At 41.5% G+C, this 24,117-nt stretch overlaps 1 long non-coding RNA gene across 1 annotated transcript; it reads left to right on the top strand.

Annotated features, from left to right (window-relative positions):
- The first annotated feature begins 1,857 nt into the window (after nucleotides 1-1,857).
- Nucleotides 1,858-22,698, top strand: LOC130682930 (uncharacterized). Its single transcript, XR_008996388.1, has 2 exons — nucleotides 1,858-2,069; nucleotides 21,133-22,698. It is a non-coding gene; the product is annotated as an uncharacterized LOC130682930 (long non-coding RNA).
- Nucleotides 22,699-24,117: the final 1,419 nt, after the last annotated feature.

Consider the following 24,117-nt stretch of genomic DNA (forward strand, 5'->3'; position numbering starts at 1 on the left):
CAGTTGTAACAAGAACCCTGCCTTCACGTCAGTTTAACCAGATTCCTATCCTTGCTGTCTGACTGGGCTCCTCATCTTCCCTCTCCCCCACGTGATTTCTGATCACTCTGGCCTGACTTCAGCAAGAATTCTTTAGGTCAGCTTAACCAGAAGCTCCCTTATGCCTGATGTTTCCTCTTAGTCATTTTCCATCCACTGACCCCCACCCTGCACCCTTACTGTAAATCCCCACTTGCCCATGCTGTACTGGGGTTGAGTGCACGCTCTCCCTGACTGTAGTGGCCCTATACATATAGCCATAGCCCCATCTCTCTTGATTAGTCTTCCCTACAGTGCTTTAACAAGTGTCATTGAGTGTTCTTTCTTCAGCAGTATATGTGGAAGAATATCATTAAAGCCAAAAAATCATAGTGTTAATTGTGCAGGTAATGCTGGTTACTTCTTAGCTCTAAAAGAAGCGAGGGTCTTGGGAATTTTCATTTGCCTCTCCTGACAGTTTAAATTGTTTGCAAGACTCCCATCCTCTAACATGTTTCATCTCTTTTCCCAATTTTATTTATCTTTATGGCCTTTATCACTCCCTGAGATATTGTATATTTTACTGTATTTTTTTGGTGGTGTTATTATGTGTGTCCCTCCTTTAGAGTATAAGATACTTCAGAGCATCAATGTTTATCATTTTGCCCCTTGCTGTATCTCTAATGCCTAGACTAATAACTGGTACATAATAAACACACAAGAAAGTATTTGTTGAATGAATGAATGAATGACCTCATTAATCTTCATACCATTTCTCTAAGTTATATGGACAACGTGGAGTAATAAGTTTCTAACATCTAGTCGAAGGAAACTTGTGTTTGGGATGAGCCAAATTGGAATTAGTGTCCTAAATTAGCGTAAAATCTTTCTGCTTAGTAAATACTTATCGTTAAATAACCTACGTACTTCCCCACTCACCCCCAACCTCAATTATGTGCCATGAGGGGTGTGTTAATTAACTTGATAATGGTACACATTTCACAGTGCAACCATATATCAAATCATCATATGGTACACTTCAAATATAAACAATTTTATTTGTCAGTTATAACTCAATAAAGCTGGAAAAAAATTAAAAAACAAAACTGATAACACTAACAATTCATTTCTCATATCTATCATCCACTTCTTCTGCTTTAATTGAATGAATTTCCAAAACAGGTCTTGGATATTATTTACATGTTCATAATTTTAATTAATAATCAAGGCTGCAGTTCTCAAATGTGTAAAGTGGTAGCTTGTTTGGAAATTTTAAAACTAATAAAGTTAATTAGATAATTTAATAGTAATATAAAAGAAGTAATGGTTTAGGTTAATTTGAGGTTTAATTTTATTTATACAATTTGGACTATAAAACTATAATATGTCAAAAATGTTTATTTGGCTGACAATTTGGGGGATCTTGTCATTTGGTCAGTACAGGTTTTGTGGTGAGCATAACTGGAAAACAAAAAACTAATATTTCATAATTAAAAATAATCTTTTAACAGAACAGGAAAGAGAAAAATCACTTTTTTTATCATTTTGTCAAAGCTAAATCACTTTTGTTTGTATTTATAGGCAAAATCATCAATATTACAGATTAGTAATCAGCCTCCCTCACAGGTAAGCAATTCTTTTCTTAAATCTGAGTCCCAGGGTTTCAAATAAGAGACAATAAATTTAGATTATTTGGAGTCCTTAAGGTATTCTGAATGAAACCTACCATTTACAACTGTGAAGTTAAAAATATATTTGTTTTTGTGTTTAAGTCTGAAGTACTCCTGAAAATCTACTCTCTGAAATACAGAGTGCCCTTTCTCTAGTAGGAGTGAGATTTGTTATTAGTTACATATTTTCAAAATTATGAATTAGGTATGTTTTGAAATTTATACATGCAGTATGTAATAGCTTGGTGACCAGTTTATTTTGTTTTCTCAGAGACCGTCTTGGTGGCCCTTTGAGATGTCTCCTGGTGCATTAACTTTTGCTATCCTCTGGCCTTTTATTGCCCAGTGGTTGGTGCATTTATATTATCAAAGAAGAAGAAGGTAATAAATACTATACTTTCATAATTCAAAATGGTATGTAAACTCTTATCATCTATGGTAGACAGAGCTCTCAGCAGCAGTGGATAGGTACATATTGTAACCATATTGTCATACTAAACGTTCTGTACTGAGCCTGAGACTGAAACTACCTTGGAAATGATACCCAGTTAATTTCTAGGTACTTGTTACACTTAATCAAAATTTCACTTGAAAGCATCTGATTAATTTGTACATCTTTGATTTAGGCAACAACAAGATGAGGATTATAGGCTTGAGTTTCATGGTTGATTGTCTCTAGAAGTAGGGATTATTATAATTTGAGGGCAAAAATTCCAATTTGGGATGCCAGGAGTTAATTTAGATAGGCCTGAGGATAATAGATTGGGATCCTTGAAAGTGCTCTGAGATTTTCTACACTGGGAGTAACCTGAGACCCTAACTCATGGGTTCAAGAGAATTCTGACAGTAGACACAATGTAAACTGAATTATTGTCCACAGATGGCCAGATAGACAATTATTTACCTCATTGATGGCCTCATTGTGTTCTTGGTGTTTGTCACCATTTCCCAGAAGTAACAACACATGGGGAAAGGAAATAGGGTGTTTGATAAGATTTTAAGTGCTCTTAAATGTGGGCAGTAGAAACACATTTTTTAAAAATCTACAAGTTCAAATAATTACGGGTGAAAGAAGAGAGGGGATGGGAACTCAACAGTCCAGGCCGGCTTATTGTTGAACCTGAGAGGGCCCCGTCTGTCCTGGCCAGCAGAACAAAAGAAAAAGATGGTCTCTAACAGGTCAAGAGGCTTTTTATGGCAGGGATTTTGGCGGGCTCTTTGAGGGGAGGGGCCGGGGAAAGGTGGGCTTGTGGCTTGCTGCTGTGTTCCCTGGAGGATGCTTGTAGCCTAGGGAAGATGACAGCTATGTGTCTGTGAGATGGTGGGTGGGTTTATTCAAAAGGCAGTCCTCAGGTCCGGATTCTATCATTCCTGGCTCTAAAAGGGTGTAGGGAGACGGGTCACTGTTCTTTTCTTGGCTACTTCCTGCTGAGAGGGGGTGATGAAGGGGGTTTTCTGATATTTTGAAGCAGAAAAGCCATTTGGAGGTGTTCTCAAGTAGTTGCCCAGGAGATGGCTGCCACTCGATCCTGTAAAAATCTTTGGAATAGCTTACTTAAGCAGGGAAGGAAAAGAAGGAAGAGGGGGATAAAGGTGAATGGGGCCAGGAGAGGTAGAAGGTGAGGTTGCAGAAGCTGAGAGTGTAAGACTTGGACTCAGTCCGGGGAGAGAAGGGTTAGAGCCCAGTGGCTGAGAAGGCAAGAGAGGTTGTGTGAGGAGTGTACTTATAGGGGCTGGTGGAGGGCAATTTTTGGGCTTCGGGGATAAGGAGTGCAGCTGACGCTAGGACCTGTAAGCAGAGAGGCCAGCCTTTTTCACAAGGTCGAGTTGTTTGGACAAAATAGGCAACAGGCTGGAGGGAGTCCCCAGCTGATTGTGTGAGTAGTCCTAACGCTTGTCCCTTTTGGCTGGTTAAGAAAAGAAAGGTTTCTCAGGGTTGGGTAGAGTCAAAACAGGTGCTTTGAGGAGTGCTCACTTAAGGGTCCAGAAAGAAGCAGGAATTAAGTCTTTCTCTGGCACCCTTTCTTGGGGATCCCTGTGGGAGGCCTCATAAGGGGGTTTTGCAATGAGTGAGAAATTTTGGATCCAGAATCTAAAATAGCTAAGAAACCCTAGGAAGGAAAGAAGCTCTTGCTTTGTGGTGGGGAAAGGGAGAGTATTAATACCTTGTTTTTGAAAGGTGGGTATGCAGTGAGTGGTTGGGATGAGGTCAAGACCAAGATAAGCAACCTTTTGCTCTATTAGTTGAACTTTGTGTTCTGAGACACGGCACCGCTTTTTCCCCAGGAGTCTAAGGAGGGAGATAGTGCAGGATAGAGAATCGTTTTTTGAGGGTCTGCAAAGCAAGATGTCATCAACATACTGGAGCAAGGGGCAAGGTTGAGAGATTGGAGGTCATTTTTTGTATTCTGCTTGGCCAAAGAAGTGGGGACATATCAGTTAAGACTGCCTGCTCTGCCTTAAGATAGGCTGTTGGGCTATTGTCTGACTACCAGAGAATATGCTGGGAGTCTTCTCAATTCTCTGCTTTTTAAAATGGAATCTTAGCCTTAAGATGGAGTTCCTCCTGTTCTTACTATACTGTTTATATCTCAGCGTTTTTCATCATAGGTGGGAAATGTTAATCATGATGCTTGTCCCTTGTCTCTGCCCCACCTCATTCACCGCCCCAAGGAATGTGGACCCTTGAAATATTTCCAGGAAAAGTGGGTGTCGGTCACTCTTCTGTAACAGCTTCCTTCTGAGTAGGGGCACTGTCCCTGCCTGCGGGTCCAGCAGTTCCTCGCTGTCTGTCAGGGAGAGGAGGGGTCGCGGAGCTGTTGAGCTCCTTCATCAGCCTTGGTGTGGATTGAAATCCTCGTCTGAGCAACATCTGGAGTTGGATTTTTGTTCTGGAGGAAACAAACTTGACAAGGAGATTAAGAATGAATGGTTGAGTATGAGGACTAGAAATAGTAAAACTCTTAATTGAAATGGTGGGAGAAAACTGAAACATTTGGAGTCATAGCCAGATACTCTGAGGAAACTAGAATTCAGGATCTAGTCTATTTTACAATGAACAGTATTAGAATCCAGTAGTGATAAGGCTACACTATTGAAACACAGCTCTTCTTTCTCTCTAAAATTACCTTCATTTTTATTAATATAAAATAAGTTGAGCTTTAAAACAGTTGGCCTGATTATTTTCATAAGTGCAGCAAGAACAGCCACAGGATTGGCATAGGCTCTTTTAAATGTGCTTTGCTAGAACTTTTATAAAAGAATTTCAGACTGAGATTTTAAAGGCCTCCAAAGCACAGAAAGCCAAGCCAGACTTGCAATCAGGTTTTGCCTGTAGCACCTGTAGAGTTGGGTGAATTCCTCTCTTCTCGAAGTCTCCAACATATCCTGAGGTTCCTGCAAGTGCCAGGAAGTGACCTTCCTTACACACCTGGTAAGGCTGCTGGAAACCCTGTAAGCAAGGTACCAGGCAAGGTCTTCCAAGGGGCTTTGTTGACTCCATAAGTTCAATCTTTGTTCCTTAAAGCTGTCTGTTCATATCTGAGTCTATGCACGTGTCTCAAACACGACATTCCAGTCAAAGACTTGGTAATATAACCAGCATTTTCGATTGGTCCTGTCACAAGGAGGGCAGATTCTTACTGAACTTATGCAAATAAAAATACTGCCATAAAATATTAAAATAGTCACTGAAAGTTTTAAAATTCTGGAGGGATCAGGTAGAAAGATAAATGTTTCAATTCTGCTTTAAAGGTATAATTTACTAAACTGTTGTAAAGTAGCTTAAGAGAAAAAGTTTGAAACAGACACTTGTTTTTCTGTTTAAGAGATTAGCAACATTTGCATAAAAATTAAAATTATCTTCCTCAGTTTATTAAATTTTATGTAAGTAAATTTTGCTCTGCTTGAATCTAGTTCTTTAGTAGTTCAGGAGTAAAGCAGTAACTATAAATGACAAAAGACTTAGAAGTTAGCATACACGCTGAGTAACTTCTATCAGAATTTCTGGAAGTGAATTTCTGAAAGTTTTGCAATGCCCAACTGTTACAAGCATTGTCTTTAAATCAATTAATTTTTTAGCAGTACCATCTAGGGGTAGAAAAGTATCTTATCAGTCCTCTGGTTAATTCTGCAAAATTAACGTAAGAAATTTACTGCTCTGGTCCCGTCCCAGGATAGCAGCTTCCCTCTGGGAGCTTATCAGTCAATGCCGCCTGCCCTGCCCCCATGCGGTGGAGGATATCTCTTCCCAGAAGGAGGGTGGGGCAGTGGGAGATTGCCGGAAAGGGGTGAGGGAAAGTACTATGGCCTAAGAAACAGTATGAAGGAGGGGTTTGGGCTGGTGTTTCTATTAAACCTTTCTTTCCAGGAACCAAGATAAAGGAAGGGATCAAAGGTCCCGAATATTCAGTAAGCACAGGGAGGTGGCTCCTGTGTTGACCAGGAAAGAAACCTGACTTCCTGCCACCACCATTGTTACCCATGGATCCGCTGGTGTTGGGGGGCCTTGGGATCTGGGCCGTGCCAATCGGTCTCTGAAGACAAGGGCAGGAGTGCCGCCAGGTCCTCTCTAGATGTGTCTGGTAGGCCTGGGATTAGGAAAAGCTCTTGCCCAGCGGCCCTGAGTGCCACAGCGAAACAGCTGCTAGGCGGGTGTGGGGTGCAGCCTTTTGCAGGCTTGTCAGTGGGAGGTCAAATTAGGGAGGCCAGAATCTGATATTTGGCTTTAGCCTGTTTTTCTTTCTGGGTTTTTCATTCCTTATCCCGGTTGTTGAAAACTTTAAAGGCAAGGTCTACAAGCTGTTTCTGGGGTCCATTTTCTAATTTTTGAGCTTTTTATGAATATCTGGGTAAGACTGGGAAATGTAGTGGAGGTGTAGGAGAATACGGCCCTCAGGGGAGTTAGGGCTGGTGTGCGCGTACTTCTGAAAGGCGGTTTATAAAGAGGGCTGGGTTTTCATCTGCCCCCTGGGTAGTTTCCCTGAGGCGATCATAGTTGAATTCATCAGGGTTTCTGAGAAGGACCCCATCTTTTGTTCAATACGCTCCAGATCATTAATTGAAAAGGAGACATGAACACAAACGGGCCTTTCAGTGCCTGCCACCTCACGCAGGGGTAGGATAGGGCGAGAGTGGTCTGGGGAGGTATTGGGTGGGAAGCGAGAGGGCAAAGAGCGTGTGTGCGGCTGGGGCGGGGGGTTCGGAGAGGGGTTGGGTTAGAAGAGGCACACGTGCTGGCGGACATCGGAGACGGGGGGGAGGGGTGTTCAGAGGAAAAGAGGGCAGAAGCGCAGGCGGAAAGGACGGGGGAAGGGTGTTCAGGGGAGGCCGACGGTGGGGGAGGGATTTGGATTTTGCTGAGCCCGTTGGGGAGGAAGACGATAAGGTGGAGGGTAACAGAGGAGGGAAGAGGGGAGGTAAGGGCGCAGTGTTGTCAGGGTCGGGGTAGGGGATTTTTGTTCGCTGAGGAGAACTTTAGAGGGTTTAGTTTGGCTCTCAGCTGAGTTCTTAGAGTCAGCAAAAGGCACAGGGAGTGGTTTGGCCAGGCAAGCCTCCTGGAGATCCGGGGACAATAGGAAGTTAAGGCACCTGGGGAGACTAACTAGTTAGGGAAGGTGCCTGGGCTGAGGCAGGCACCGGTGAGAAGAAACAAAAGGAAGGTTGCTTAGGGAGGGGGAAGGCTTCGATTTAGGGAACCTCTGACCATTTGCAGTCCCCTGGAGAAAGTTCTCAAGATTTCGGGGAATTTGGAAATAGAAATTGCCCTCAGCTGGCCAGTGTGACCCATTGTTAACTTTATATTGAGGCCACAGGGAAATAGAGTAAAAGACCAAATTTTTTTAGTGTCTCCCTTTAATCCCAATTGGGAAAGATTACGGAGAGCTGAGGGAGTGTCTCCCGATGTCTTTGAGGGAGAATCGCCCGTTGTGGGAGGGTGAGAAAGGGTGGCCGGGGTTTGGGAAGCACGCCGCCAGGACGTCTCCCTGCGATCAGTTCCCCAGCCCAGAGGCTGATGGAGCCGGGTTGTCCTGCACCCCGAAAGGAAGCGTCCCACCAGTCAGAGTGCAGGTGGTCCCCTTGTGGTGTTCTCAACCTGAGAACAGAGAGGAAGGGAAAAGATAAAGGAAAGGGGACCCGGTCCAACTTTCTCTTGGTGCCAAGAGAAAGCCGATGAGAGGCCAAAATCTTACTCTCCTGGGAACTGCGATGGATTAATAGCCGGTGATGGATGTGTACATTGAGGTCTGGCAAGATGGTCCCTGGACTGGAGGTCGCAAGGGGGTGTTGGGTGAGGGAGGGAAGGGAAACGGGGCCAGACCCAGGAGGCTCTCAGGATCTAGGTGTTAGCCCAGGACGAGCTGCTTCCTAGGCTGCAAAACAGCCCCTGCCCTCGGCTTCCTGCTCCCAGGGTTCGGCACCACTTGAAAGAAGAGAGGGGATGCGACCTAAACAGTCCAAGCAGGTTTACTGCTGAACCCAAGAGGGACCCCTTTGTCCTGGCCAGCAGAACAAAGGAAAGAGAGTCTCTAACAGGTCAAGAGGCTTTTTATGGCCAGGGCTTTGGCGGGCTCTTTGAGGGGAGGGGTCAGGGGAAAAGTGGGCTTGTGGCTTGCTGACGTGTCCCCTGGACGATGCTTGTAGCCTAGGTAAGATGACACCTAGGTCTCTCTGAATGGTGGGTGGGCTTATTCAGAAGGCGGTTCTCAGGTCTGGATTCTTTCAGCGGGTATGTTGTTTTTCTACCAAAGAACCCATGTTTCTAAGTGCTTGGACTTGATAACAAAAGCAAATATTGAACCTTTACTCTTGTTTTGCATAAAAGAGGTAAGCAGCACACAGGGTAAGTGCTTCAGCTCTGGGATGTTAGCGCAGAGAGACTGATATGCAGGGGACATCAAGTTAATCATTTCAGTCCTTCTGGCTCTCTGCCTAGAAGACAGTTTGGTTTACAATCATAAATGAGCTCAGTAAGTTTTCTGGCTCATTAGTGCTGTTGGAATAACCTGCCTGCTTGAAACAACTTTAGTAAGATTTCTGAAGCATCAGTCTAACCCACTTGAGTATGTGTCATTTCTGATGTGATGATTGGGTTTAGTGTTGTATAGTGTTTTAAATTCCAGTTTCCCTAATAACAGGAGAAAGAACCCAAACCTTTGTTCAGTATGTGGTAATGCTAGATTTAAGCAGCAGGGGGAACAGCGGCACTAAAGGTAGGTGTTTACATATTTTGCAATCCATTTCAAAGATCCTTTTCGTGTTTTCTGTGTAGGAAGTTCAGGATTGAGAAGTAGAGAAACTTAGCATAGGTCAAAAAACCCTAAAACTTGGGTCAATAATTTATTCTATGCTTAAGTATGAAACAGCTTGCCACATAATTTATTAAAGACTGAAAAATCACACTATACTTTGCTTCAGTGGTCACTGAAAATTACTGTTTTTGTAGAACTAATTTTTTTTTAGATAATTATTTTTTATTGAAGGGTAGTTGACACACAGTATTACATTACATTAGTTTCAGGTGTACAACACAGTGATTCAACATTCATATACATGATAATTCTAGGTACCAGCTATCACCATACCAAGTTGTTACAATATTTTGACTATATTCCTTATGCTATACATTACATCCCGGTTACTTATTTATTTTACAATTGGAAATGTGTACTTTTTGTTGTTGTTGTTGTTGTTGTTGCGAGGGCATCTCTCATATTTATTGATCAAATGGTTGTGAACAACAATACAATTCTGTATAGGGGAGTCAATGCTCAATGCACAATCATTAATCCACCCCAAGCCTAATTCTCATCAGTCTCCAATCTTCTGAAGCATAACGAACAAGTTCTTACATGGAGAACAATTACATAGTGAATAAGTTACATGGTGAACAGTACAAGGGCAGTCATCACAGAAACTTTTGGTTTTGCTCATGCATTATGAACTATAAACAGTTCAAATATGAATACTCATTTGATTTTTATACTTGATTTATGTGTGGATACCACATTTCTCTCTTTACTATTATAATTTTTAATAAAATGCTGAAGTGGTAGGTAGATACAAGATGAAGGTAGAAAACATAGTTTAGTGTTGTAAGAGAGCAAATGTAGATGATCAGGTGTGTGCCTGTAGACTATGTGTTAATCCAAGCTAGACAAGGGCAATAAAACATCCATGTATGCAGAAGATTTCTCTCAGAACAGGGGGGGTGAGGTTCTAAGCCTCACCTCTGTTGATCCCCAGTTTCTCACCTGATGGCCCCCCTGCGACTGTGCCTGTCTTAGGTTGTTCCTCCCTTGAGGAATCTTACCCGTCTCTGGCTAACCAGTCATCTTCTGGGGCCATACAGGGAAATGTAAAGTTGGTAAGTGAGAGAGAAGACTTATTTCAAAAGGTTAGCTTTTTACTTCTTTGCAGATTTATGCCCTGTGGCTTCTATGCCCAGCATTTGTCTTGAGGTATCTTTACCACTTGGAAGAATTATGATACTCGGTAAATTTGATATGAGGCACGAATTCTATTTAAGGGTTGTAATTAGGAAGGAAGAAGAAAAGCTATAGAAGCAGGCGGAAGAAAACATGGGAAGATTGATTATTTCTTTGACATATCTTCTTGTAGAGTAACTTCAGCATGTATAGTTTTAAACTACTAATTAAATTGCACAAACACATTAACATAATAGGAGTATAGTTACTTAACCAAAGCATACCTGTAATTACCAGCCATCTCCAGTGAAACCAAGAAAACCAGTTAGGCACCTTAGGCATTTGTGAAAACCTGTCTATGATGTGGTGGATATTGTCCAACTGAACCTGAACAGTCCGAGAGAAATCAGACAAATTAAAACAACCCATTGCTGGGGACTGTTCACATCCCATATGTTCTTTTAACAGTAGATAGTCTTTAGTTGTAAGAATTTGGAGCGCTACAATTTGCACTTCTCCTAATTCTTGGTTGAGTTCCAACAGTATAGATCCAGTCATATTTGTTGTTTTACTGTATGCACAGGCCAGCTTAGATATCTCCTTCTTCATTCCCATGGCAAGTCCAGGAACTGGTGGGATGAGTGCATCTACAGCTGTAGCAGCACATGGATCTTTGTTGGGGTTTTTTGATGATCATCTTCTGGTATGAGTCTTCCAGAGAGTGCTGATGTTGGAAGTTCTTCTTCATATCGTATCTTAGTTCATTTTCGGGGTAGCCAAATTAGGCTTTGATCCTCTGTATAAACACAAACAGACCCTTTGCCTACACTTTTATATGCTCTTTGTACCCTTGTGTAGAACTCATTGGAGGTCTTACACAGGAACTGCTATTTTTTTTTGTTATCATTAATCTACACTTACATGACGAATATTATGTTTACTAGGCTCTCCCCTATACCAGGTCCCCCCTATAAACCCCTTTACAGTCACTGTCCATCAGCATAGCAAATGTTGTAGAATCACTACTTGTCTTCTCTGTGTTGTACAACCCTCCCCTTTCTCCCACCCCCCATGCATGCTGATCTTAATACCCCTCTTCTTCCTCCCCCCGCTTATCCCTCCCTACCCACCCATCCTCCCCAGTCCCTTTCCCTTTGGTACCTGTTAGTCCATTCTTGAGTTCTGTAATTCTGCTGCTGTTTTGTTCCTTCAGTTTTTTCTTTGTTCTTATATTCCACAGATGAGTGAAATCATTTGGTATTTCTCTTTCTCCACTTGGCTTGTTTCACTGAGCATAATACCCTCCAGCTCCATCCATGTTGCTGCAAATGGTAGGATTTGCCCTTTTCTTATGGCTGAGTAGTATTCCATTGTGTATATGTACCACATCTTCTTTATCCATTCATCTATTGATGGACATTTAGGTTGCTTCCAATTCTTGGCTATTGTAAATAGTGCTGCGATAAACATAGGGGTACATTGGCCTTTCTCAAACTTGATTGCTGCATTCTTAGGGTAAATTCCTAGGAGTGCAATTCCTGGGTCAAATGGTAAGTCTATTTTGAGCATTTTGATGTACCTCCATACTGCTTTCCACAATGGTTGAACTAATTTACATTCCCACCAGCAGTGTAGGAGGGTTCCCCTTTCTCCACAGCCTCGCCAACATTTGTTGTTGTTTGTCTTTTGGATGGCAGCCATCCTTACTGGTGTGAGGTGATACCTCATTGTAGTTTTAATTTGCATTTCTCTGACAGTTAGCGATGTGGAGCATCTTTTCATGTGTCTGTTGGTCATCTGTATTTCTGTTTTGGAGAACTGTCTGTTCAGTTCCTCTGCCCATTTTTTAATTGGGTTGTTTGTTTTTTGTTTGTTGAGGCGTGTGAGCTCTTTATATATTCTGGACATCAAGCCTTTATCAGATCTGTCATTTTCAAATATATTCTCCCATACTGTAGGGTTCCTTTTTGTTCTATTGATGGTGTCTTTTGCTGTACAGAAGCTTTTCAGCTTAATATAGTCCCACTTGTTCATTTTTGCTGTTGTTTTCCTTGCCTGGGGAGATATGTTCAAGAAGAGGTCACTCATGTTTATGTCTAGGAGGTTTTTGCCTATGTTTTCTTCCAAGAGTTTAATGGTTTCTTGACTTACATTCAGGTCTTTGATCCATTTTGAGTTTACTTTTGTATATGGGGTTAGACAATGGTCCAGTTTCATTCTCCTACATGTAGCTGTCCAGTTTTGCCAGCACCATCTGTTGAAGAGACTGTCATTTCGCCATTGTATGTCCATGGCTCCTTTACCAAATATTAATTGACCATATATGTCTGGGTTAATGTCTGGATTCTCTAGTCTGTTCCATTGGTCTGTGGCTCTGCTCTTGTGCCAGTACCAAATTGTCTTGATTACTATGGCTTTATAGTAGAGCTTGAAGTTGGGGAGTGAGATCCCCCCTACTTTATTCTTCTTTCTCAGGATTGCTTTGGCTATTTGGGGTCTTTGGTGTTTCCATACGAATTTTTGAATTATTTGTTCCAGTTCATTGAAGAATGTTGCTGGTAGTTTCATAGGGATTGCATCAGATCTGTATATTGCTTTGGGTAGGATGGCCATTTTGACTATATTAATTCTTCCTAGCCACGAGCATGGGATGAGTTTCCATCTGTTAGTGTCCCCTTTAATTTCTCTTAAGAGTGACTTGTAGTTTTCAGAGTATAAGTCTTTCACTTCTTTGGTTAGGTTTATTCCTAGGTATTTTATTTTTTTTGTGCAATTGTGAATGAAGTTGTTTTCCTGATTTCTCTTTCTGTTGGTTCATTGTTAGTGTATAGGAAAGCCACAGATTTCTGTGTGTTAATTTTGTATCCTGCAACTTTGCTGTATTCCGATATCAGTTCTAGTAGTTTTGGGGTGGAGTCTTTAGGGCTTTTTATGTACAGTATCATGTCATCTGCAAATACTGACAGTTTAACTTCTTCTTTACCAATCTGGATTCCTTGAATTTTTTTGTTTTGTCTGATTGCTGTGGCTAGGACCTCCAGTACTATGTTAAATAACAGTGGGGAGAGTGGGCATCCCTGTCTAGTTCCCGATCTCAGAGGAAATGCTTTCAGCTTCTCGCTGTTCAATATAATGTTGGCTGTGGGTTTATCATAGATGGCCTTTATTATGTTGAGGTACTTGCCCTCTATTCCCATTTTGCTGAGAGTTTTTATCATGAATGGATGTTGAACTTTGTCAAATGCTTTTTCAGCATCTATGGAGATGATCATGTGATTTTTGTGTTTCTTTTTGTTGATGTGGTGGATGATGTTGATGGACTTTCGAATGTTGTGCCATCCTTGCATCCCTGGGATGAATCCCACTTGGTCATGGTGTACGATCCTTTTGATGTATTTTTGAATTCGGTTTGCTAATATTTTGTTGAGTATTTTTGCATCTACATTCATCAGGGATATTGGTCTGTAGTTTTCTTTTTTGGTGGGGTCTTTGCCTGGTTTTGCCATTAGGGTGATGTTAGCTTCATAGAATGAGTTTGGGAGTATCCCCTCCTCCTCTATTTTTTGGAAAACTTTAAGGAGAATGGGTATTATGTCTTCCCTGTATGTCTGATAAAATTCCGAGGTAAATCCATCTGGCTCGGGGGTTTTGTTCTTTGGTAGTTTTTTGATTACCGCTTCAATTTTGTTGCTGGTAATTGGTCTGTTTAGATTTTCTGTTTCTTTCTGGGTCAGTCTTGGAAGGTTGTATTTTTCTCGGAAGTTGTCCATTTCTCCTAGGTTTCCCAGCTTGTTAGCATATAGATTTTCATAGTAGTTTCTAATAATTCTTTGTATTTCTGTGGGGTCCGTCGTGATTTTTCCTTTCTCGTTTCTGATATTGTTGATTTGTGTTGACTCTCTTTTCCTCTTAATAAGTCTGGCTAGAGGCTTATCTATTTTGTTTATTTTCTCGAAGAACCAGCTCTTGGTTTCATTGATTTTTGCTATTGTTTTATTCTTCTCAATTTTATTTATTTCTTCTCTGATCTTTATTATGTCCCTCCTTCTGCTGACCTTAGGCCTCATTTGTTCTTCTTTTTCCAGTTTCGATAATTGTGACATTAGACCATTCATTTGGGATTGTTCTTCCTTTTTTAAATATGCTTGGATTGCTATATACTTTCCTCTTAAGACTGCTTTTGCTGTGTCCCACAGAAGTTGGGGCTTAGTGTTGTTGTTGTCATTTGTTTCCATATATTGCTGAATCTCCATTTTGATTTGGTCATTGATCCTTTGTTTATATAGGAGCGTGTTGTTAAGCCTCCATGTGTTTGTGAGCCTTTTTGCTTTCTTTGTACAGTTTATTTCTAGTTTTATGCCTTTGTGGTCTGAAGTGTTGGTTGGTAGGATTTCAATCTTTTGGAGTTTACTGAGGCTCTTTTTGTGGCCTAGTATGTGGTCTATTCTGGAGAATGTTCCATGTGCACTTGAGAAGAATGTATATGCTGTTGCTTTTGGATGTAGAGTTCTATAGATGTCTATTAGGTCCATCTGCTCTACTGTGTTGTTCAGTGCTTCCATGTCCTTACTTATTTTCTGCCCGGTGGATCTATCCTTTGGGGTGAGTGGTGTGTTGAAGTCTCCTAGAATGAATGCATTGCAGTCTATTTCCCCCTTTAGTTCTGTTAGTATTTGTTTCACATATGTTGGTGCTCCTGTGTTGGGTTCATATATATTTAGAATGGTTATATCCTCTTGTTGGACTGAGCCCTTTATCATTATGTAGTGTCCTTCTTTATCTCTTGTTAATTTCTTTGTTTTGAAGTCTATTTTGTCTGATATTAGTACTGCAACCCCTGCTTTCTTCTCGCTGTTGTTTGCCTGAAATATGTTTTTCCATCCCTTGACTTTTAGTCTGTACATGTCTTTGGGTTTGAGGTGAGTTTCTTGTAAGCAGCATATAGATGGGTCTTGCTTTTTTATCCATTCTATTACTCTATGTCTTTTGATTGGTGCATTCAGTCCATTAACATTTAGGGTGACTATTGAAAGATATGTACTTATTGCCATTGCAGGCTTTAAATTCGTGGTTACCAAAGGTTCAAGGTTAGCCTCTTTAGTATCTTACTGCCTAACTTAGCTCGCTTATTGAGCTGTTATATACAGTCTGGAGGTTCTTTTCTTCTCTCCCTTATTTTTCCTCCTCCTCGATTCTTCATATGTTAGGTGTTTTTTGCTGTTCTCTTTCTAGGAGTGCTCCCATCTAGAGTAGTCCCTGTAAGATGTCCTGTAGAGGTGGTTTGTGGGAAGCAAATTCCCTCAGCTTTTGTTTGTCTGGGAATTGTTTAATCCCACCATCATATTTGAATGATAGTCGTGCTAGATACAGTATTCTTGTTTCAAGGCCCTTCTGTTTCATTGCATTTAATATATCATGCCATTCTCTTCTGGCCTGTAGGGTTTCTGTCGAGAAGTCTTATGTTAGCCTGATGGGTTTTCCTTTATAGGTGATCTTTTTCTCTCTAGCTGCCTTTAAAACTCTTTCCTTGTCCTTGATCTTTGCCATTTTAATTATTATGTGTCTTGGTGTTGTCCTCCCTGGATCCTTTCTGTTGGGGGTTCTGTGTATTCCCGTGGTCTGTTCGATTAATTCCTCCCCCTGTTTGGGGAAGTTTTCAGCAATTATTTCTTCCAAGGTACTTTCCATCCCTTTTCCTCTCTCTTCTTCTTCTGGTACCCCTATAATACAGATATTGTTCCTGTTGAATTGGTCACACGGTTCTCTTAACATTGTTTCATTCCTGTAGATCCTTTTATCTCTCTCTATGTCAGCTTCTATGCGTTCCTGTTCTCTGGTTTCAATTCCATCAATTGTCTCTTGCATCCTATCCATTCTGCTTATAAACCCTTCCAGAGTTTGTTTCATTTCTGTAATCTCCTTTCTGGCATCTGTGATCTCCCTCCAGACTTCATCCCATATCTCTTGCGTATTTCTCTGCATCTCTGTCAGCATGTTTATGATTTTATTTTGAATTCTTTGTCAGGAAGACTGGTTAGCTCTGCCTCCTTCTCTGGAGTCTCTGTTATCTTGGTTTGCCTGTAATTTTGTCTTTTCATGGTGATAGGAATAGTTTGCAGAGCTCGGACGAGTGATGGCTGGAAGAACTTCCCTTCTTGTTGGTTTGTGGCCCTCCTCTCCTGGGAGAACAGCGACCTCTAGTGGCTTGTGCTGCGCAGCTGCGCGCAGACAGGGCTTCTGCTTCCTGCCCGGCTGCTATGGAGTTAATCTCCGCTGTTGCTGTGGGCGTGGCCTGGTTCGGGCTGCTGCTCCAAAATGGTGGAGTCACCTTGGAGGGGGAGTGGCCTGGAGGCTATTTATCTCTGTAAGGGGCCTCCCTGCTCCCTGCAGCCCAGGGGTTAGGGTGCCCAGAGATACCCGGATTCCCTACCTCTGGATTAAGTGTCCCACCCTGCCCCTTAAGACTTCCAAAAAACACCCTCCAAAACAAAACAACGACCACAAAAAACAAAAACAAAACAAAAAAATTTTTTTAATTAAAAAAATAAAAATAAAAAATGGCCACTCGTTTTTCTTTATTCTCCAGCGCCAGCCTCAGTCATCTGCTCTCCGGTCTTGCTGCACTGTTTCCCTAGTATTGGGGTCCCTATCCCTTTCAGACTTCCAAAAAGCGCTCGGCAAAACAAAACAGCAAAAAAAAAAAAAAATTGCCGCTTGCTTTTCCTATGTCCTCCTTCGCCAGGCCTCCAGTACCCACTCACTGTTCTTGCTGCCCTGTTTCCCTAGTATCCAGGGCCCCCAGCGCACGCACTGTGTCTGCGCTCTGGCCCGGATGGCTGGGGCTGGGTCTTCGGCAGTCCTGGGCTCCGTCTCCCTCCTGCTCTGCCTACTCTTCTCCCGCTGGGTGCTGGGGGGATGGGTGCTCGGGTCCCACCGGGCAGGGGCTTGTATCTTACCCCCTTTATGAGGCACTGGGTTCTCGCAGGTGTCGATGTGGTCTGAATGGTGTCCTGTGTTCTCTGGTCTTTATTCTAGGAAGGGTTGTCTTTGTTATATTTTCATAGATATATGTGGTTTTGGGAGGAGATTTCCGCTGCTCTACTCACGCCGCCATCTTGGCTCCCTCCTGTAGAACTAATTTTTAAAAATGTTCTTTACTAGTGGATATCTACACCATTTCTCCTAAGTATCCCTTTGAGTTGTTAGCGATGTCTCTGAATGGAGAAACACTCTCCTATTTTTAACTTTCTACTTTATTATTACTGAATCTTTATAAGGTTTTTCACCTGTGTTAAGTGTTTTGTCCTTCCAAACTGGAAATTATATAGCACGGTGCAACTGCGTTTTGATGAGACATCATTTTTAAAGTATTATTTGCTTGTATATGTAACAGATTTACTGGGCTTGGAGATAGAGCCATATTTGATACGAGAATAAGTTTTAGCCTTGAGGGGGATTTAGGCATCTTCCAATTTTTAACGTGACAGATGCAGTAATGAAACCGAGAGCAGTGTGCACGGTTTGGAGGAGTCAGGCTCTCTGATAAAGAGGAAGAGAAACATCTTGAAACCCAATGAGGATAGGCAAAATGTGGGCAGGAGAGTGTGTGCCCTCCACAAAACAGGGGCCACCATGCATCTCAAGGCTAATGCGGGGTGTCTGGTGTGTAGCAGGCTTTCAGTAAATGTGTGGTGACTGTAGGGCTGAATGCCCATGTTTGTAGGATGGCAAACTGAAGGACATGGGAAAAGCTTTCATTTCGTCTAACTGATATGCATCTGACACAGACATGCTGCAGTAGTCCTATATGTATGTAAAATAAGTGGCTGTCTATTCGTGATAAGCTTTTAAAAATATTTTTTCTTCGTTTTTAATATTAAATGTAATTCTTAATTTTAGGCAGGAAAATAAATATGAGCGGAGTGGAAAGAGAAGAAGGTCAGGAAAGTCCACTCAAAAGACCCAGAGTTAATCAATTAAAACTCAAAAACCAGGATTAACTTAGTCTGGAACGTTTGAATATTCCCCAGATAAAGGAAGGTACCTCAGCATAGCCTATGTCTTTACTGTGTTGATCATGCAGGCCAAGCCATAAACAGCGTAGTAAAAGGCAGGAAAAATTCCATCTTAAAAATAAGATTGCATTTTAATACCCAGGAAGTTAAGAAGTAAGATTCTTAACTTCCTCTTTAGCAAACAGAAAATAACTCAGCCCACCTTGGGGGCTGGGCAAGCAATCTGTTTGATAAGCTCGCAGACCAAGACGCGGCAACCCAGAGAGAGATGAGAGCAGTAAAGTTCCCGTGTTAATTTAATTTAAATATTCAAAGACCACTTAACAAGTCTGCAGCCCCAGCCCTTAGTCACATTCCTTAAAGAATCCTTAAGAGGGAGAACCCCAAACCTTTCGGGGCGCTCCTGTCTCTGAGGTCGTCCTCACTTTTTAAGTGCGTAACCTTTTTAACTTTAAACTCTTTTCAACCTTTCAGGGGGCGTTCCTCTCTCTGGGGTCGCCCGCTCTTTCTAGGTGTGTGACCTGTCAATCTTAACCTTTTCCCAACCTTTCAGGGGCGGCCTTTCCCAATCTTCTCTAGGGCAGCCCACACTCCCCTTTCTCCAAGTGTGCTCCTTTTTGCCTTACATAAACTTCTCACTTAAACGCCTTGTCTCTGTGCCTTTCCAGTGGTTAAGTGGTTTATTATTTTGCTTTGTCATTCTAATCCTCCGGATTTTGGCTTTAACCTTCACTCTCTCCTTCCTATCTCAGACCAGTAGGGAGGGGCTGCTGAGAGCTCAGACCTGGGCTTGCAAATTACCATCGCCTGGGTGACTGGGAACTGCAGCTTACAGTCACGGTCTTTAGTAACCTGCCCGAAAGTCTCCCTTTACCTGTAGTAAGTACATAGGACATAATCTCACTCCATCCAGTGCTCTGTGGCTCCCCCAAAGCCTGGGGTGGTAGGGACTCAGTTCCCATGCCGTGCAGATCCAAGCGGACGCTGGACACCAGGTGGTGACACTGGCTTGAGGAGTTAGCAGGGGTTGTGCCCCATGCTGAGAAGCTGAACTTCCTTTATTATTCTATTCTGTCGTTCCCTAACACTCTTGAGGTCCTTCCTCACCTTGTACTCTGACTTCCCTGCATCTCAGAACGGAACTCTCCCTAACATTAAGATCCACTCCTTGATTTTTTTTCCATCGTGGATGAATATAAATTTAAAAGATTTCTCAGATTATCACTCTGCAGTGGGCCAGAAACACATTCTTTCTGTATGTGCATATGCAGAGCAACACTTGGAAAGGGCCCTGAGCAGCTTGCTGTCATGCCTCCTCTCCCCAGTTTCCTAACCGGGTAATCCTATTATTCACATTTTCCACAAGTAAATACTGAAAGTAGACCGTTGAGTCCAAGACCACTCTTAAACCATTACTTGGAAGAAAAGGAGGATTCTAACCATTTTCCTGTATCAGTCTGCTCAGATAAATCTGTCGGCTGCCCTGTAGTAGCCGCAGGGACACTGTGCTCTCAGTAGGGAGGTCAGGATGAAGACTGGGTAGGTGTGGGAGGCTCGCTGGAGGAACAGTCTTCCATGGAGCCAGGGTAGATGATACCGACCCCAAAAGTCATGCCCAGGCTTCTGAGGAGGAGGAAGCATCTCAGCAGCGCCGTCAGAGTGGAGGTCAGCTGTCAGGGATAAAGGCAGGATTTCAGTCTTCCCTTATCTGTTTTCGGTAGCTTGCCTTCTCTTACCACACCGTACCCTATATTTTAAAAGTTACTTAAAAAAAAAAAAGGTGGGGGGGAGGAAGATCTCATTAGCCTGAAAAATGAAGTTCTGAAGATAGTGATAGTGATTTATGTCTATTGGTTTCCCTAGTACATAGGAGATTGGGGGTTGAGAGAGGGGTTCTGTGCTTTGTAAATCTGCAAAGGACCTTGTACGTAATCCACATCATATGGGCTCTTGGAAGTGTAACTGTGCAGGCCCCACCCAGCCACCATTTCCGCCCAGACCTCACTCAGGCAGTTCTCTTTAACACTGCCCACGATTCTGTTCCTCCAGGGGCCTTTTTTCTTCATGCCTCAAGGGATCTCCTGTTATATGAAAATTGGTGACTTAAAATGTCAGTCCTGCCAGGGATGTGTTCACTCCTGCCAGGGATGTGTACAGAAGAGGATTTCTACAGAAGATAAGGAGTGACCTGATTATTTAAGATGTCACTTCTGCCAAGGGGGTTGCTTAAGAGCATTTCTGCAGAGGAGAGGACTGAATCCATAGTGAGTTTCAGGCATTTGGCCCTGCCAAGTGCTGGGGCGGGTATAGGGATGTCTATGGCTGTGGGACCTTTCCCAGGACTCAGATCACATGTGATTATTGTATCTTGTGCCAAGAAGCCCACCCTCTCTGATATCTGAAAGATCATTCACTCTGCCATCATTAAAACTGTCATACTCTACACATCCGAGTTGTTAGATTATATGGTCCTTACCCCTCCAGGTACCCTCAGCTAGACTCAGAGCTCTTCCAGGGGCTGAGAACCAGCCTTATGCATGTTTCAGTCCCACGTGCTTGGCTTAGTGCTGGAGAGGAACAGATACACAGTATATTGTTGATGGTATGGATAGTCTAGGTTATACCTCTGTCAGTCTTTTGTAGTTTTATTAAGCTGTTTTTTTCGCAACTTGCCCATTTAGATAAAATTATGATAATTCCCAAAATCTGAGTTCTATCAAGCCAACTAGAAAAGGATGGGAATCTCTCAGAGCTATGGGAAGAGGAATGTAATTTAAACTATTTATTAAATACTATTTGGTAATGTCAGTGCTTGCAGTTGGATCTTTCTTATTGGGCTGTAAGTCACATGAAGTAATTTCATAAGGACCATTCATAATTTCCTGGTTTTGTTTTGAATTTGAATATTATGTTAATCACCTAGAGAAGTTTTGATATGCATGTGTTTCATATACAGATTGCACTTATATTTACAGGAAATTGGTTTTTACTTTCTTTTTAAAGAAAACTGAATTGAAGAAAATGGTATTTAACTCAAGAGGACTGCTGGGCCTGGATGACCTCAGGATGAAATAGACTGTGGAGCCCACAAGATAATGTTAGCTTGTGATGATTATATTTTTTTCTGTTGTCCAGTAGTTTGATTTGTGTACATGTATACATATATGTATTTTGAAGTACACAAATGATAACATTTTAAGGACTAATATTGCTGATACTTGAATAATCAATCCCAACTAGGTTATAAGTAGCGTACATAGATTGACCCTACCCTTTAACTTGAAGGACATTAAATTATTAATTATTGTTTGGTAACATGTTTACCCGATTATCCACCATAGAGAAATGTAAGCTGCTTTTCCAGGGAACAGTTGTGATCATGAGATCAGATTTGTAAGTGGGTATTTTTAATTTTCTAAATTAAATATGAGAAAGAATGCAAATTCCAGGAGTGAATTTCAAATGAGGGTTAAGTGGACTTTATATTTTAGTCACTGGATTGCCATGCGAAGGAGTAGAAAGCTGCTAGAGAGAACTGTCTCCACATCCACTTTGTGGGCTGCCTGTACTCTTTCTTGGCCATTCACAGCTCTGACTTGCGTACTCAAGCATCATTACAAAGTAGGGCCCTGTGTACTAGGCTTTCTTTTAACTAATGATTCATAGAAAAGACGCGTAACCTATCGATGAAAATGAAGGATGGGTTGAAAGTGTATTCTGAGCCTGCAGCTCATTAAAGGTTTCTATTCAGTCATTTACACTGATTCCTTTGTAATCGTTTTTCTTTTAACTGAGGATATCTTGTTTCTGCTTCATAGGGTGCTTTGAAATATAAAATGAAAACTTACTTATACTGTTTTTACAAAGGTCAAAATGGAAACACGTGTAAGTCACTTTTCTGCAACTGGCAAACTGCACAGCCTGGACTCTAAACCTCCTAGTGCCTCTGTTTCTCCTTCTGGTATGATATTTGAGATGATCTATTTCACCGCATATGGGAGGTTTGCAAGCTAGCAGGCCATATGCATCCATGTGGGTAAGGCGTGCCCAAGTAATGCCGATCGAAGTGTCTCTCCCCCACCCCCGATGTTTAGATGAAGAAGATGGTGACTTCACTCCTTGAAGGCTTTGTTTGGAGTTATTCTTCCTGTATACCTTCCAAAAGTCCCTTGTACTTTAAATATTTCTCTGATTCAATGGCTTAGTAGCAAATAATTTTTAAGCATACTTGGTATGTATGATGTTGGGTTTAGCATTATGTGTTCATGCTAAGTTTTCAGTAAGAGAAAGTAATCCATCCCCAGCATAGAGGATGGTACTTTGTTTGTCTGATGAAAAAAAGTGTAAGAATACAACTGGCTTCTCCCAAGACTCCTTTTTCCTTATTTCTTTTCTGTCGTGTAACTTGATTTAAAAATTTTTTTAATCCCTTCTTGATTAAAATGTGTCTGAAGAGAACTACTAATCCTTGCCTTTTCAAAACTTTCCTCTATTTATGGAAAAAAAATGAAGCAAGTGAGTGAATTATATGTAAAAATAAGGTTCAGACCTGGTGGATCAGAGGTTATTTTTAAAAATCAGGTATCTGGTATCAGAAAATTGTGTTTTTTCTCTTAGTATTTCAATAAATAAAATGCAAATGAAGAATGTAGGCAGTTGTGATTGATTACAAGCAGTTGGGGGTAACTAACTCTTAGGGATAACTATTTATATCCTATTCCAAAGTCTTATTTACACTCTGAAAAGCACTTTGCACTCAGTTCTTATATATACAAGTAAAAATGTAATTATAGGCTATAGCATTACTACTTTGTTTTACCAGGAAGCTCATTTACAGTTTTAAATTGACAGCTATGGTATTTTTTTAAATGATCTACTTCTTTTCTGTTTCTTTACTGTAAAACTAAGTTAACAATAAAAGGTTAATGAGAAATGATATGGTTTTTATTACTTGTTCCTGTTAGAAGTGCACTGATTATATACTAAGGATTAAATGAGAATAAAGAGTAGGAGTTCATATAAAGTGTGCCTGTTTTCAAAATAAAGCCATGTTTTTCCATAGAATTTTGTAAAATCAGAAACTGGAATGAAGTTTAACTCATTTAGGCATTTGGTTGAGAATGTTATTAATCCAGTTAAGATGTTGGTTTCAGTTCTTTTGCCAGATATCTAGCTTCCCACAGAGACACAGCGCACCTCTGATCAGCCATCATAAATGCCCACAGTTGGGTTTAGGTGGCAACTGGTGGTGAGGTTTTGTGTCTTTAATGCAAATGTATTACTTGTAACTTCTATAGATAATGGTAAAAGCAATGTTAGCTATTTCTATCATTTAAGATATTGGTGTTCTGCTGCATGTAATTGAAACTTAACCTCAGTGGCTTGACCACAGTAAGTTTTGTTTTTTTTCTCATATACAAGAAGTCTGGAGGTAGAAAGTCTAGGGCTGATAAGGTGCTTCCAGAATGGCATTAGGGACACAGTCCCAAAAATATAAAAGAAATGAGCTACAAAGCCAAGAAACTACATGGAGGAACCTTCTTTCTGTTCTATGATCTTCAGTGTGTGGGTTTGTCTTCATGCATGCCAGATGGCTGGTGTACATCTAGGTCTGGTGTCTACACCCCAGGCAGGCCGAGAACCTTATCTGATCAGAAAGCAGTACCTTTCTTGGAGTGCACACAGGACACTCCCTCCCATCTTAGAGCTGGGTCTCATAGTTATGGCTTTGTGTATAAACATATTAAAGAATAAAGTTATCCAGCTTACATAGATACCATTGTATAAATTTAATGTTGCCCATGCATGATAGGGAAGGCCATATATTTTGGCCATTAATGCCCCCTTCATAAGTTCTTTCTTGGTTTGTTTTTCTTTTCTGTTTCTCAACCCTTGTTTCCCACTGACTTTGTGGCTCTTGGTGAATCCTTCTTCCCAAAGATACCCCATTTTATAAACTGGAAAGTGACAAATGTCCTTTTCCTTTTT

Source organism: Manis pentadactyla, chromosome 3, assembly GCF_030020395.1.
Source record: "Manis pentadactyla isolate mManPen7 chromosome 3, mManPen7.hap1, whole genome shotgun sequence".
Classification (NCBI taxonomy): Eukaryota; Metazoa; Chordata; class Mammalia; order Pholidota; family Manidae; genus Manis; species Manis pentadactyla.